The sequence below is a fragment of the Vigna umbellata genome, chromosome 10, assembly GCF_029865625.1.
Source record: "Vigna umbellata cultivar VRB3 chromosome 10, Vumbellata_1.0, whole genome shotgun sequence".
NCBI classification, from domain to species: domain Eukaryota; kingdom Viridiplantae; phylum Streptophyta; class Magnoliopsida; order Fabales; family Fabaceae; genus Vigna; species Vigna umbellata.
This window is the reverse complement of record NC_142174.1, coordinates 8,333,620-8,347,188: the sequence shown is the minus strand read 5'-3', so window position 1 is coordinate 8,347,188 and position 13,569 is coordinate 8,333,620.

Sequence of the window (13,569 nt, the reverse complement as noted above, 5' to 3'; positions counted from 1 at the left end):
GCTGAGCTGCTATAAGCTTTTGAAGTTTAGGTGGCCATATCGCAAGTGCCATAGCCAGCTTTCTTCACTGATCTTTATTGAAGTCATGCACTTAAAGTTTTCCACTGTTTCCAGGCTAACCTGAAAGGTTCTGTTATTGGAAATCTTGCTTCTCAAGATCAGATTCTTTTCGCTATCGAATAGCTCAACCTTATTGTCTTCCACCACTACCTTAAATCCTCGTTGGATCAACTGTCCTGCACTTAGCAGATTACATCTCATATCTGGAACAAGAAGCACACCCGTGACCATTGCATGCGAGCCATTCTTTCTCCGTATCACTACATCTCCAATGCCCTCCACTCTCAGAGTACTGTCGTCAGCAAACTTGACTCTACTCTTCTTCGTGGCATCTAAGTTGATCAGCCAGTCTTGATGACACGTCATGTGGTTCGAACACCCCGAGTCCAGATACCACATGTTAGCGTGAGAGCTTGAGCCTTTTCCTGAAGTGGTCACCATCAATGTTAAAGGTTCAAAGTCTGAATCCTCTTGAGTGACATGTGCTTCTATGCCTTGATGTCGCTTTTGTCTTCCTTCTTCTATGTGACACTCAGACGCAAAGTGTCCATACTTGTTGTAGTTAAAGCATTTAAAGTTTCTTTTATCCTTCCTTGAATAATGACTCTTCTCTAGCTTTCCATCTTTCTCCACTGATGCAGACCCATGATCAACCTTGTCTTTATGAGATTTCCAATTCCCTTTTGATCGTTTTCCTTTCCACTTCTTTTTGACTGGGTTTCTGTCCATCATTCTCATTTCATGGGCTTCCAGTGAACTTTGGAGCTCTTCAACTTTCATCATCGAAAGATCCTTCGATTCTTCTATCGCGACTACTATATAGTCGAACCTCCGTGGTAGCGATCTCATGATCTTCCCCATAATCATAAGATCATTGATAACTTCCCCGCACCCTTTCATTTGATTCGTAAGGGTGATTATCCTGTTGAAGTAGTCACCAACCTTGTCATTGTCCTCCATTTGCAGTAACTCATACTGCTTTCTAAGGGTTTGAAGCTTCACCTTCTTGATCTTCTCCCCCCTGCGTGACAACGTACCAGTATGCCCCAGGCTTCTCTAGCAGTGCTGGCATTCTGGATCTTCTCGAAGTGGGCATCATCAACATATTGATGGATTATAAAGAGTGCCTTGTTATCCTTCTTCTTGATAAGGACTTTCTGTTCTTCCGTTACACCAAGACCAAGCTCTCGGTCATCACCTTCAATAACATCACTCACATCTTGAAACTTGAATAACACCCTCATCTGTGTGCTCCATCTCGTCCAGTTCTTCTCTGTGAGTATTGGAAGGTGTGCTGTGGAAATATCGCTCCCCGCCATTCTTCAAACACGTACTCTTCAAGAACTCAATTCTTGACAGACACTTTTCTTCCTTTTGCTTCAATCACCGATCAGCCGCACCGTGCTGTGTTTATGATCTTTTGAAGCACCACAGGTCTTTCTTCGGAACCTGGCTCGGATACCAATTCTGTTGGAGAATTTGGAAGAGAAAAATGAAGAATAGAGAGTATATATTGAACTGAAATATAAAGAAATGTTTTTATATACAACGTGTATGTGATAACAGTATATCAGAAGAAAACGAAAACTGTCTAAATTGAAAACCAGTAAGCTATTAAAAGTTGTTTGACTTGACTTTTCCAATAATATTAACATCACCCAGCGAAGGCACGATCAATCAGGGTGCGTTCAAGATCTCACATATCACACAACCCCAAACACAACGTCAGGTTATATCTCACGATATTCCCTCTTAAAACCCCATGCATCATGCAAGGCATTTTTGAAAATGAAAAAAAAAAGGCCAAGAATCTACACCCTCTTGCATGAACTAAAGAACCCTCATGCCCATTACATAGAAACATAGTAACACAACCCAAAACACAAGGAACCCCATTTAAAAATCAAGAAACCCAATGCATCAAACCAAGAACCCATGCTACACATGTTGTTTACGTGACTATCAATAGGAACCATGCACATGTATTTAGACTGACCATATCATTATTGGGTCTATCAAAGACAAGGTTCACGAAAGATATAAACACCAATAAAATATGAGTTAAATCACATAAAGGATTGACATCATTCTCTACCCAAAATCTTAAAGCAATAGGTTAATGGATCTTTCATTTTTATATAGTACTCTACTTTCTCATTTCTATTCAATGTGAGACTTTGACTCACACTTAGATTCCTAACAACCACATGCATTCACGACACATCTCAAAAAGGAGAAGAAAATGTGATTTCATACTACCAACATAATCATACACAAAAATTTAACTCCATTTACCTTCACTCACCCAGGTAGTTTCCCCTCATTTGGTTGCTACTCTAGCCTGATCCTCTTGCCTTGACAGCTTCCAATACTTGCTTCTTTCCAACCCTTCACACGAATCTTTTTGTACTCCTTTCCCTTCTCTCTTTCTTCTCCTTTTATATCTTAAACCCTAGGAAAACCCCCTCCTTTCTATCCTGTTCTACCTTTTAAACCATTGGAAGTCTATTTTTATCTTCTTTTGTTTCTGGTTCTGTTTGCAAAATAAAAAACTATTTGAGATTTTCTGAGTAAAAGCTACATCTCTTATTGAATTGATGAACACTTTAAATACAACAAAAAATTCAAACTGCACAAAGCATAAAAGTAGGAATACATGGGACACGATTCCATGTTTAACAACTTCCTAAAAAATTTGAAACTGACTAAGATGTTTGAAACAGTCAAACATCTTTTAAAAAATAAAACAGAAATTAAATGAAAGAGTAAATTGTTGTAACTACTGCTGCAACTGAAGTATAACTTTAACACTCCTCCTTACTTTGGTTGCTACAAACTCCAAGCTTTTCTCTAAGAAATTCGAACTTGCTTTTTGCTAAAGGCTTGGTAAATATATCAGCAAGTTGCAACTCAGATTTGCAATATGTCAAGCTAACTATACCTTCTTTTTGCACTTCTCTGAGAAAGAATAATTTGATATTGAAATGTTTGGTTTTTCCATGAAAAACAGGATTGCTTGAAATAGAAATAGCAGCTTGATTGTCAACAAATATTTTAGTGCATTTTTCTTGCTTCATATTTAAATCGACTAGAATCTTTCTTAACCACAAATCTTGATTTACAGTAGCGTTGGCTGCAATAAATTCAGCTTCTACAGTAGATTATGCTACAGTGTTTTGTTTTTTACAGCACCATGAGAACACACATCCAAACAAGAAACAGTAGCCTGAAGTGCTTTTCAGGTCATCCAGCGAGCCTACCCAGTCACTATCAGAATATCCTTGCAGTGTATCATCCTAACTTGCAAAAGAATTGATTCCAAAAGTTAATGTTCCTTTCACATACCTCAGAACTTTTTTTGCAGCAATAAGATGCGTCTCAGTTGCAAAATTTGTAAATCTAGATAATATCAGGTCTAGTAGTTGTTAAGTACATTAAGCAACCAACTAGAGTTCTATAAAAAGTTTCATCAACTGGTTCGGCTTCATCCTTTTTGCTCACCTTTTCCTTCTGGCACATTGGAGTATCTACGCTCTTGCATTCATCCATTTTAAACTTTTTTAGAATTTCTTTAATATACTTCTTTTAACAGATGAATACTTCTCCATTTTTCTGATTTATTTCCATTCCTAGAAAATAAGCCATTTCCCCCAAATCTGTCATCTCAAAAATTTGCTTCATATCTTCTTTGAATTTTCTCACGAGTTCTTCATTGCTTCCTGTAACCAGCAAATCATCCACATATAATGAGATAAAAATGCACTAGTGCAAAATTGATCTTTAACGTCACCCCATAGACGTCCGTCCACCAAAACACCAACGTAAATAATTGACCGGTGGCATAAATGTAAATAATTGAGTGTGGAGACGTCCAACCTAGAAGGGGTCGGACGTCTATAATATAGTAGACGTCCGACCCCTCTAACGGACGTTCAAAAGCCTGACAAGAGAGTTGAAGATTCAGCCTTTTGAACGTCCGTCTTAGAGGGGGCCGGACGTCTATATATAGTAAACGTCCGGCCCCCTAAAGGACGGACGTTCAAAAGACTGACGGGTTAAACTACCCTGTCAGCCTCTTGAACGTCCGTCCTGGAGGGGGACGGACGTATACTATATGTAAACGTCCGTCCCCCTCAAGGACGGACGTTCAAGAGACTGATGGGTTCAACTATCCTGTCAGTAGTTGACATCCAGGAAGGACGTTCAAGAGACTGACAGTATGTCAACCCATCGATCTCTTGAACGTCCATCCTGGAGGGGGACGGACGTTTACTATATATAGACGTCCGTCCCCCTCCAGGACGGACGTTCAAGAGAGTGATGGGTTCAACTACCCTGTCAGCCTCTTGAACGTCCGTCCTGGAGGGGGACGGACGTCTATATATAGTAAACGTCCGCCCCGCTCCAGGACGGACGTTCAAGGGGTTGGCGTGTTCAACTAATCTGTCAGTCTCTTGAACGTCCGTCCTGGAGGGGGACGGACGTTTAATATATATAGAGGTCTGTCCCCCTCCAGGACGGACGTTCAAGAGACTGATGGGTTGAACTACTGTCAGGCTCTTGAACGTCCGTTCTGGTGGGGGACGGACGTTTACTATTTATAGACGTCCGTCCCCCTCCAGGACGTACGTTCAAGAGCCTGACAGAGTAGTTGAACCCGTCAGCCCCTTGAACGTCCGTCCTGGAGGGGGACGGACGTTTACTATATATAGACGTCCGTCCCCCCAAGACGGACGTTCAAGAGACTGAGAGAGTAGTTGAACCCGTCAGCCCCTTGAACGTCCGTCCTGGAGGGGGCCGGACGTCTACTATATTATAGACGTCCGGGCCCCGCCACAACGGACGTTCAAAAGACGTTTAAAATAAGGACTTACTAACCAAAACGCGAACCCGCGAGGAGTTATGCGAACCCGTGAGAGTTCCCTCTGCGCCTTGCATTTCCAGGTTGGTTTTTATCTGTTTTGGATCATTTAATCTTACTTTTATTCCGATTAAATTGTTCAGTGATGAAATATCTTTCATTTGGACCGATTAAAAATCGTTTTCGGTGCATTTTGGTGCAGTTTGTTGCGTGTTCTTAGGCGGCGTTTTTGGCCTACGTTTTAGGTCGTTTACTCCTCCATCTCCCTCCATTTTCATTTCGAATCTGTTCTTCAGACGTGTTGCAGTGCACAAACAAACGTCCAAACTCTGTAATCCTAAATAACCCGTAAATAACCTTAAATAACCCATCTAATAAAGCCCTTTCTGCAGTAGTGTATAGACGTCCGGCCTGACACAGCAGACGTCTATATAGACGTCCGGCCTGACACAACGAACGTCTACATAGACGTCACCCGCAAAGACGTCGGTCGAACGTCGGACGTCAAAAAGCCTAAAGAACGGACGTCTATAGCCCTTTCATCACCTTTAATCTAGACGGTAGCTTCATTAAGACTTCTCTTGAATCCCAATTTCATCAAGCAATTATGTTGTACCATGCTCTAGGGGCCTGTTTTAGGCCATATAAAGCCTTTTTAAGCAAATACACATCATCTTCTTACCCTTTCATAGTGAAACCTTCGGGTTGTTCAACATAAATCTACTCTTCCAATAAACCATTTAAGAATGCTGACTTAACATCAAGTTGGTAAACTTTCCAACCCTTTTGTACCGCTATTGCAAGCATAAGTCTAATTGTGTCTAATCTGGCAACAGGAGCAAAAGTGTCAGAAAAATCAACACCAAAAATTTGAGCATACCCTTTTACAACAAGTCTCGCTTTTTGCTTGTTGATTGAGCCATCAGGATTCAACTTTGTTCTAAATACCCACTTCACACCAATCACTTTTCTATTTGTGGGTCTTCTCACCAACTTCCACGTTTCATTTTTTTCAATCATTAAGAGTTCTTCTTTCATTGCTGCAATCCATTTGGAGTCTTTTTCTGCTTCCCAAAAATCTGTTGGTTCAAGTACAGCCACAGTACATCTTTGGTAAATATCAGAAATTGATCTCATACCTCTAATTGGAATGTCATCAATCAGATCATTTGTATCAAGCTGAGATTTTGAAACTTGATCATGAAATTCAGCTACTTGTTCTTTATCCCACTCATCATTTTCCATGAAATGAACATCTCTGCTTATTAAAATTTTCGTAGTGTTTGGTTGGAAAATTCTATAAGCTTTAGAGTTTGAGCTATACTCGACAAAAATCCCTGCTTCTGCTTTTTTGTCTAACTTATCTCGTTTTATTTGTGGAATATAAACAAAACACAAGCAACCAAATACTTTGAGATTTTTCAGAGAGGGTTTAAAACCATACCAGGCTTCATATGGAGTTTTCTTTATGACAGCTTTTGTGGGAAGCTTGTTAAGAAGGAAAACTACAGTGTATGTAGCTTCAGCCCAATACTCTTTTGGCAAATGTTTCTCAAACATTAAACATCGAGCCATTTCCATAATGGTGCGGTTCTTGCTTTCACTAACTCCATTTTGTTGTGGAGTATATGATGTTGTGAGTTGGTGTTCGATTCTCTCTTCTTCACAAAACGAATTAAATTGATTTGAAGTGTACTCCTTGCCGTTGTCAGATCTCAATGCTTGGATTTTATAACTACTTTGTGTTTCAATCCATTGCTTGAATTTCCAAAATATACTAGCAACTTCTGACTTGTATTTAAGAAAATATATCCAACACATTTTGGAGTAGTCATCTATAAAAATCAAAAAATACCTGCTGCCATTTAGAGATAGAGTGTTGTGAGGTCCTGCCACATCTGTGTGTATCAATTGCAACTTTTATGTAGCTCTCCAAGTTGACTGTTTGAATGGAAGTCTTGATTGCTTTCCTTGTTGACAAGTTCTAAAGTCTGGAATTTCATATTCAAGACAAGGGAGATCTTGAACCAATTTCGTTCTTTGCAGATTCACAAATGCTGGATGATTGAAGTGTCCAAGCTGCTTGTGCCAAACTTCAGTGTGGACATTTGTTGCAGAGAATGTTGTTTGCTCCTCCTTCATTGGATGAAGCGCAAAGCTTTCTCCTTTCATTTGTACATTGAATACTTCATTGTTATTTGTATCTTTGATGAAACACTTATCACTTTCAAAAATGACTTTGAAACCTTTTTGAATCAACTGTCCAACACTCAACAAATTTTGACTGATGTTAGGTACAAATAACACATCTTTGATAAGTTTTGTACCTGAAACACTTTCAATTGCTACTGTGCCTTTTCCTTTGACTTCAATATATTCTCCATTTCCAATCTTTACTTTGGAAATCACATAAGTATCCAATTTCTTAAAGAGATCACGATCAAATGTCATATGATTAGTGCAACCACTATCAATTAGCCAATTCTCACTTGAATTGGGAATGGCAAGGCAAGTGGCCACGAAAAGTTGCTCTTCTTCTTCATCAACAACTTGGGCAACATTCTTTTGTTGGACATTCTCTTGTGTGACTATCTTTTGCTGATTGTTGCTTCTGCAAGTTCTTTGATGATGTCTCATTTTCAAGAATTTTTATGGATGATTTTTTCTTCCACAATGTTTACAAGGAGAGAAATAAGGGTTGTCCCTGTAATCTTATGAAACAATTATTCAAAATAATTGTCATAATTGGATTACCTTCTTGTTATTACACAAGTTTTCATAATAAATTGTCAATAAAAAAGAATTGAATTTCAATTTCATACACTCAATTTAAGAGTGTCAAAGCAAACCCACATTATATGAATTGACTTATAACAAATTGAACTAATGAGTCACTTTAATCAATTATTTTTTGGTGAACTAATTTTTTTTTTTTAGAATCAACCAACCAGAGATTGATAGATCAGGTGGATTGATTCACTTAAAAATATTTTGTTATTTTGCTCTGCTAATTTATTTTATACATTCATTATAATACAATCAAAATATATTGACTGAATTCATCTATTAATAATAGCAAAATTAACATATTTACTAAATATTATTATAAATATAGTAATTGAAGATTTAAAATATCAAGCTATGTAATTGGACAAAGAAATAAATTAATATCTAAACTATTTATACATTCCTTAACAACATTCTTGGCTTTATAAATATCAGATATCAAATTTTCAACCTACATAATTAATGAAAAGTAATATATAATTATAATAAAAAATATGAAAAAAATTATAAAAAATAATAATGAATTGTTGTTTGTGAATCACAAATCCACTATCTTCAACCATACTCAAATCCATTTAACTCGGATTAAGTAAATCGGTTTGAATTTGACCCATTTTTTTTAAATAATATATAAAAATAAAATGTTTGAAAAGGAAAGAAACATAACAATGTTTAAATTAACTATAAATTTTCATATTCATAAACATAACTTTTATTTATTCATTTACATGAGCGGACATACCGAGGAGAGTATGTATGTGAGAGTTATATTCAATGAGTCTTAAGCTATGAGTTACTCGACCCTACCACCAGTCTACAACTTTCAAACAATGGATATTTGTGGGGTTTTTTCATTATATAGTTTTTTTTTTATTAACAATAAGAATAAATACATTAGGAAACACTTGTCAAATCTAAAGAATGTTTGGAACAAAAATCCTCATGGAATTCTACGAATTCCCCATCTACGACAAGTACATGTTACGAAATGTAAAGACCTTACAAGCGTGTTTCCAGCATCAGTAGCCAAAGATCTTTGGAAACTGGAAGATCTAGTAGTGGAAGACTGTGAGGGATTGATGGCAACTGTTGCAGATGAATCTGATGAGGATGAAGAAATTATATTTGATCGGCTTCAGGTTTTGGAGCTTAAAAAATTACAAGAGCTGAGGTGCTTTTACGCTGGTAATTTCACTTTAAGGTTTCCATCCTTGAAGGAAGTCCACGTCATCGAGTGCAGCTCTATGAGAACTTTCAGCGCAGTCAGCAAAATAGATCATTTGATAAAGTGGTATTATTCAGAACATGCGAGACCCCGAAAGGAGGATAATCTTAATTATGCTGTACGCAGAACTTCTGAAGAAGAGGTTTAAATAGGCTCCAGATGCTTCTAATGTCATCATTTCAGTTCTTCTATAATTCATATACCGATGAAGATAGTGAACATGGTACATCAAATAATAACTAATGCTACTTAAATTAGTATTTCTTTTTATGGTGAGTTATCGTTTTCTCTATGCGCATGCAGGTGATGATTAATTAGAAGCAGTATTTTCACAGCATTGCATCGTGATTACGTCTGATTACGTAAGCAATTTTATACTATTGTCATTTTATGTTTTATTCACATCTATTTATGTGGATATTTCTTTCTTGTGCTCTATTACGAGACTTGTATTTATATCATGAAATTCAGTTAATGCTACTTATAATTAAATTCATGTCTTTTTTCTAATCAATCTTATGAAAGCATGTAATTGTTTTCATAATTTGTCCAGGTTGAGTTTGTGTTACCGCCTCCAATATTGCAGTGATTAAGAGGAGATTGAAGGCTTAAAGAGTGGATGAACGTGTCCGTATTTTTTTACGTGTGATTGTGTTTTCAAAAAATAAAAGACAAATTGTGTTGTTCTACCTAGTTCAAAATGTATTGACTGTATTCACTAAATATTGACTGTATTCACACGTGTGGTTATGCTGGTAAAAAAAATATATTATGTGTGCATGTATTCATTTGCTGTTAATTTTATCTTTGATCATAATAATTCTCTCTAGTACTCAATTTTTATCACTGTTTGCATTTGAGCCCTCTGTTAACGTACAAGCATCATTACTCTGAATTGAGGTTTGGTGAAGGTTCCGTTCAAGTCCCTAGTCATGAGTGTAGGATAGATAGAAAATGTAGACAGGGGGAATCTTTTTGGTGGAATGATCTTCGAAAAGGTATGTGGATATGGTGAAGAGAAAATTTGGTTTGAGGAGAGTGTGACTGGGAGAGTAGATCCTATGATAGAAAATAAGGTAAGAGGATAGAAGGTGGAAAAATGAGACAGCGGTTAGGAAAGGCAAGGCAGGATGAGAGATCTTATATAAATATAGTTATATTCATTGTTAGAAGGTAGCTAGTCATTTTTTTTCATATAGACAGGTTTTGGACCTTGTGAGGGGGGTTGGGCTTCCGTAAGATGGAGGGAGGTTATGTCCTAGATACTAATTGTACGCTACTTCTGTTAATGAGAATACAGATAATTCATTCTTTTCCAATCGTTTTTTTCTTGTGATTGTGTGAGTGAGTTGTCATCGTTAGGTTTCATACTCAGAAACTTAACAAATAGGTCTGACCTGCTGGATCTTTATCGGAGGAGACAACAGAGCGTGTGTGAAGAAGAAGAATGAAGGGAAGAAATGAGGGACGCCTGAACGTGGTAGAAAGCCGACTAGACGCGGTGGAGGTTGCAATAGACGGATTGAAGGTCGAAACTGCAGTATTGAGACAAGATTCGGCGGCCATCCGCCAAGATCTTCAAGAGGTGATGCGATTATTGGGGGGACGACACCGCACTCAAGGGGAACAGTTCGACGACAGTCCGTCACCTGTGAACGCCAATAGGAGTACGAGATGCGAGGACGAAATTGGGGGTGGAGAAGATGAGCGGTTCAATTGGAGGAAGAGGGTGGAGTTTCCCATGTTCGAAGGATTAGATCCATTGAACTAGATTAATTGGGCGGAGCGATTCTTCGAATTACAAGGAGTAGCGGAAGAGGAGAAGGTACGATTGGCGTATGTGAGCATGGAGGGGAGTGTTGGTTACTGGTTCAGAGCTTGGAAGGAGAAAGCCAAGAATCGTTCATGGGATGGTTTGAAGGAAGCCCTGGTGATAAGGTTTGGAACCATTTGTTAAGCGGTTGACGACATTGAGACAGACGGGGACGGTGGACGAGTATGTACAATACTTCAAGATATTGGCGAGTCGAACGAAGAGAGCGCCGGACGAACAACTATTAGGATATTTTCTTGCGGGATTGAAAGAGGATATCTGAAATCAAGTCCGACAGCATGACCCGCAGGAATGGATGGTGGCGATGCAGATCGCAAGGGATGTTGAGGAGTTCCAGAGAGTCGTCGAATGATCCGAGGACAAGTGTTATAGCCCATGCCGATCGGGAGTGGCCGAGTGGTCCGAGGCCAATCACCTAGGCCGATCGGGAGCTGCCAAGAGTGAAGAATTCTAGGGAAGCGAAAAGGAGAGGACGGTCGGATCCGAATAGGAGAGGACCGTTGGACCCGAATGGGAGAGAACCGCCGAATCCGAACGGGAGATGACGGCCGGAACCGAACGGGAGATGACGGCCGAAACTGAACGATCTTACTGTTACAGTTACATGTCGGACGATCTTACAATCAAAACGGTGTCTCATTCATTGGCCGAGCGGTCCGAGGCCATAGAAGACTAGTCGTCTGGGGGACAAACGAGCAGTGAGATGACAAGGTCCAAGGTTAATCGCTATAACCCAGGCCGATCGATTGTTGCCAAGCGGTCCGAGGCCTTGAGCAACAGCCCAGGCTGATCGGGAGTTGCCGAGTGGTCCGAGGCTAATTACCCAGGCCGGTCGGGAGCCGCCAAGAGTGTGGGGTCAATACGGAAGATGCACGCTCTAATAGGGGACCAAATGATATTGGCCATTAAAGGACAAATGGTAGCAGAACGAAGAGGAGAAGTAACTCTAGACTGGGAAGATCTGGCAGCAACTCTGTTCAAGGTTGTTAACGCGAGCCGAACGGTTGAATGCAGGGGAGAGGAGCCGAACGACATAAAGATAGGGAGAAGAGATCTGAACGACATAATGAAAGGGAGAAGAGAGCCGAACAGTATAAAGATAAGGAGAAGAGAGTCGAACGGTAGAGGAAGTTATTTTACAGGAAAATATAAGAAGCTCCTCGCCTTCAAGGAAATAATACAAAGACAAAAATGGATCCATAATTTTTATCTCTCAATTCGACCACCACCCAAGCCTCCAGACAGGAAGTTGTAGGTAGTAGCCAGCGGGTTCTCTTCTTGTGATAAGACCATATCAAAATGTCATGGACTCAAACTTCATTGTTCCAACCTTGAGGACAAGGTTGTTTTGCAGTAGGGTGTAAAGATAGGATCTATGGTAAGAGGATAGAAGGCGGGAAAATGAAAGAGCGGTTAGGAAAGGCGGCATGGGGATCTTATATAAATATAGTTTTATTCATTGTTAGAAGGCAGTTAGTCATTTTCTTTCGTATAGACAGGTCTTGGACCTTGTGAGGGGGGTTAGGCTTCCGTAAGACGGAGGGAGGTTATGCTCCCAGATATTGATTGTACGCTACTTCTGTTGATAAGAATACAGATAATTCATTCTTTTCCAATCGTTTTCTTGCTGTGATTGTGTGAGTGAGTTGTCATCGTTAGGTTCCATACTCAGGAACCTAACATCCTAAGACTACGATAAAGTTTTAGGAAGATGTAAAGACAGGTGAAAGAGTACTTAAAGATTCGTATCCAAAAATTTATACAAATTCTAAGAAAAAGAAAAAACTATTAGTGAATGCGGAAAGTGGGAAGAGGATAAATGAGAATGGAATTTGAGTTGGAATTTCTTGCAGAGGTTATGGCCTTAAATCTTAGTTTCACTTAGGGGTTAGTTCTTTTGGTTTGTTTCACTTCTTTTGTTAGAATGTTTTGGGTTGTTCTATTGATGCATTGAATTGATCTTTTGAGTTAGTTTGAATTCGTAGTGTTGACTGGTTCTTCAAAATTATCTTCAAACACCTTGGGAGCTAAGAAGAGACTTCATCTTCAGACTTTAATTATCATAGTTGATCATCTTTGTCAACTTAGACATGGACATACTCTGTGCAAGGTTGGCCTTCTAACTCAAGCTTTCTAGCTCTCAACCACTCTCTAGCTCTCTAACTCTTTCTCAAGCACTTAAACACTCAAGCTCTCTAGCTTTAATGCCAATTTGCTGACAAGTCTTTCTAGATAAACACACTTTAATATTACGACTTGTTGTATGAAATTTTGAGTAGTACATGCACTATTTCTAGGCCCTTTGTCTTGGCCCTTCAACCATTATACTATTAACAAACTTCAAATCTTAAACATAGCTACCTAGCTACTACCAAAGTACAATTTAATGAATTTCCTAATTATTACTAGAAGTACTCAAATCTTTTGCATTTTTCTAACTACTCTCATTTAAGTTTATATAACATTTTCAAAGGATGTAGATCTAGCTTTCTGTTGCCTACCATCCTCAAATGAATGGACTAATGGGGATTTGTTGATAGATTTTTGGTCAAAATGGTTACCTTTGACTGAGTGGTGGTACAATACAACTTACCACACTATACGCACTACTTCTTATAAGGTAGACCAGAAGCAATAAATACAACTACTACCAAAATGTTATTGATAAACTTTCAATCTTAAACACAGCTACCCAACTATTACCAAAGTATAATTTAATGAACTCCATAATTATTACTAAGTACTCCAATCTTTTGCATTTTTACCAACATCACGTATCATGTCCTCTAAATGATCACTCAT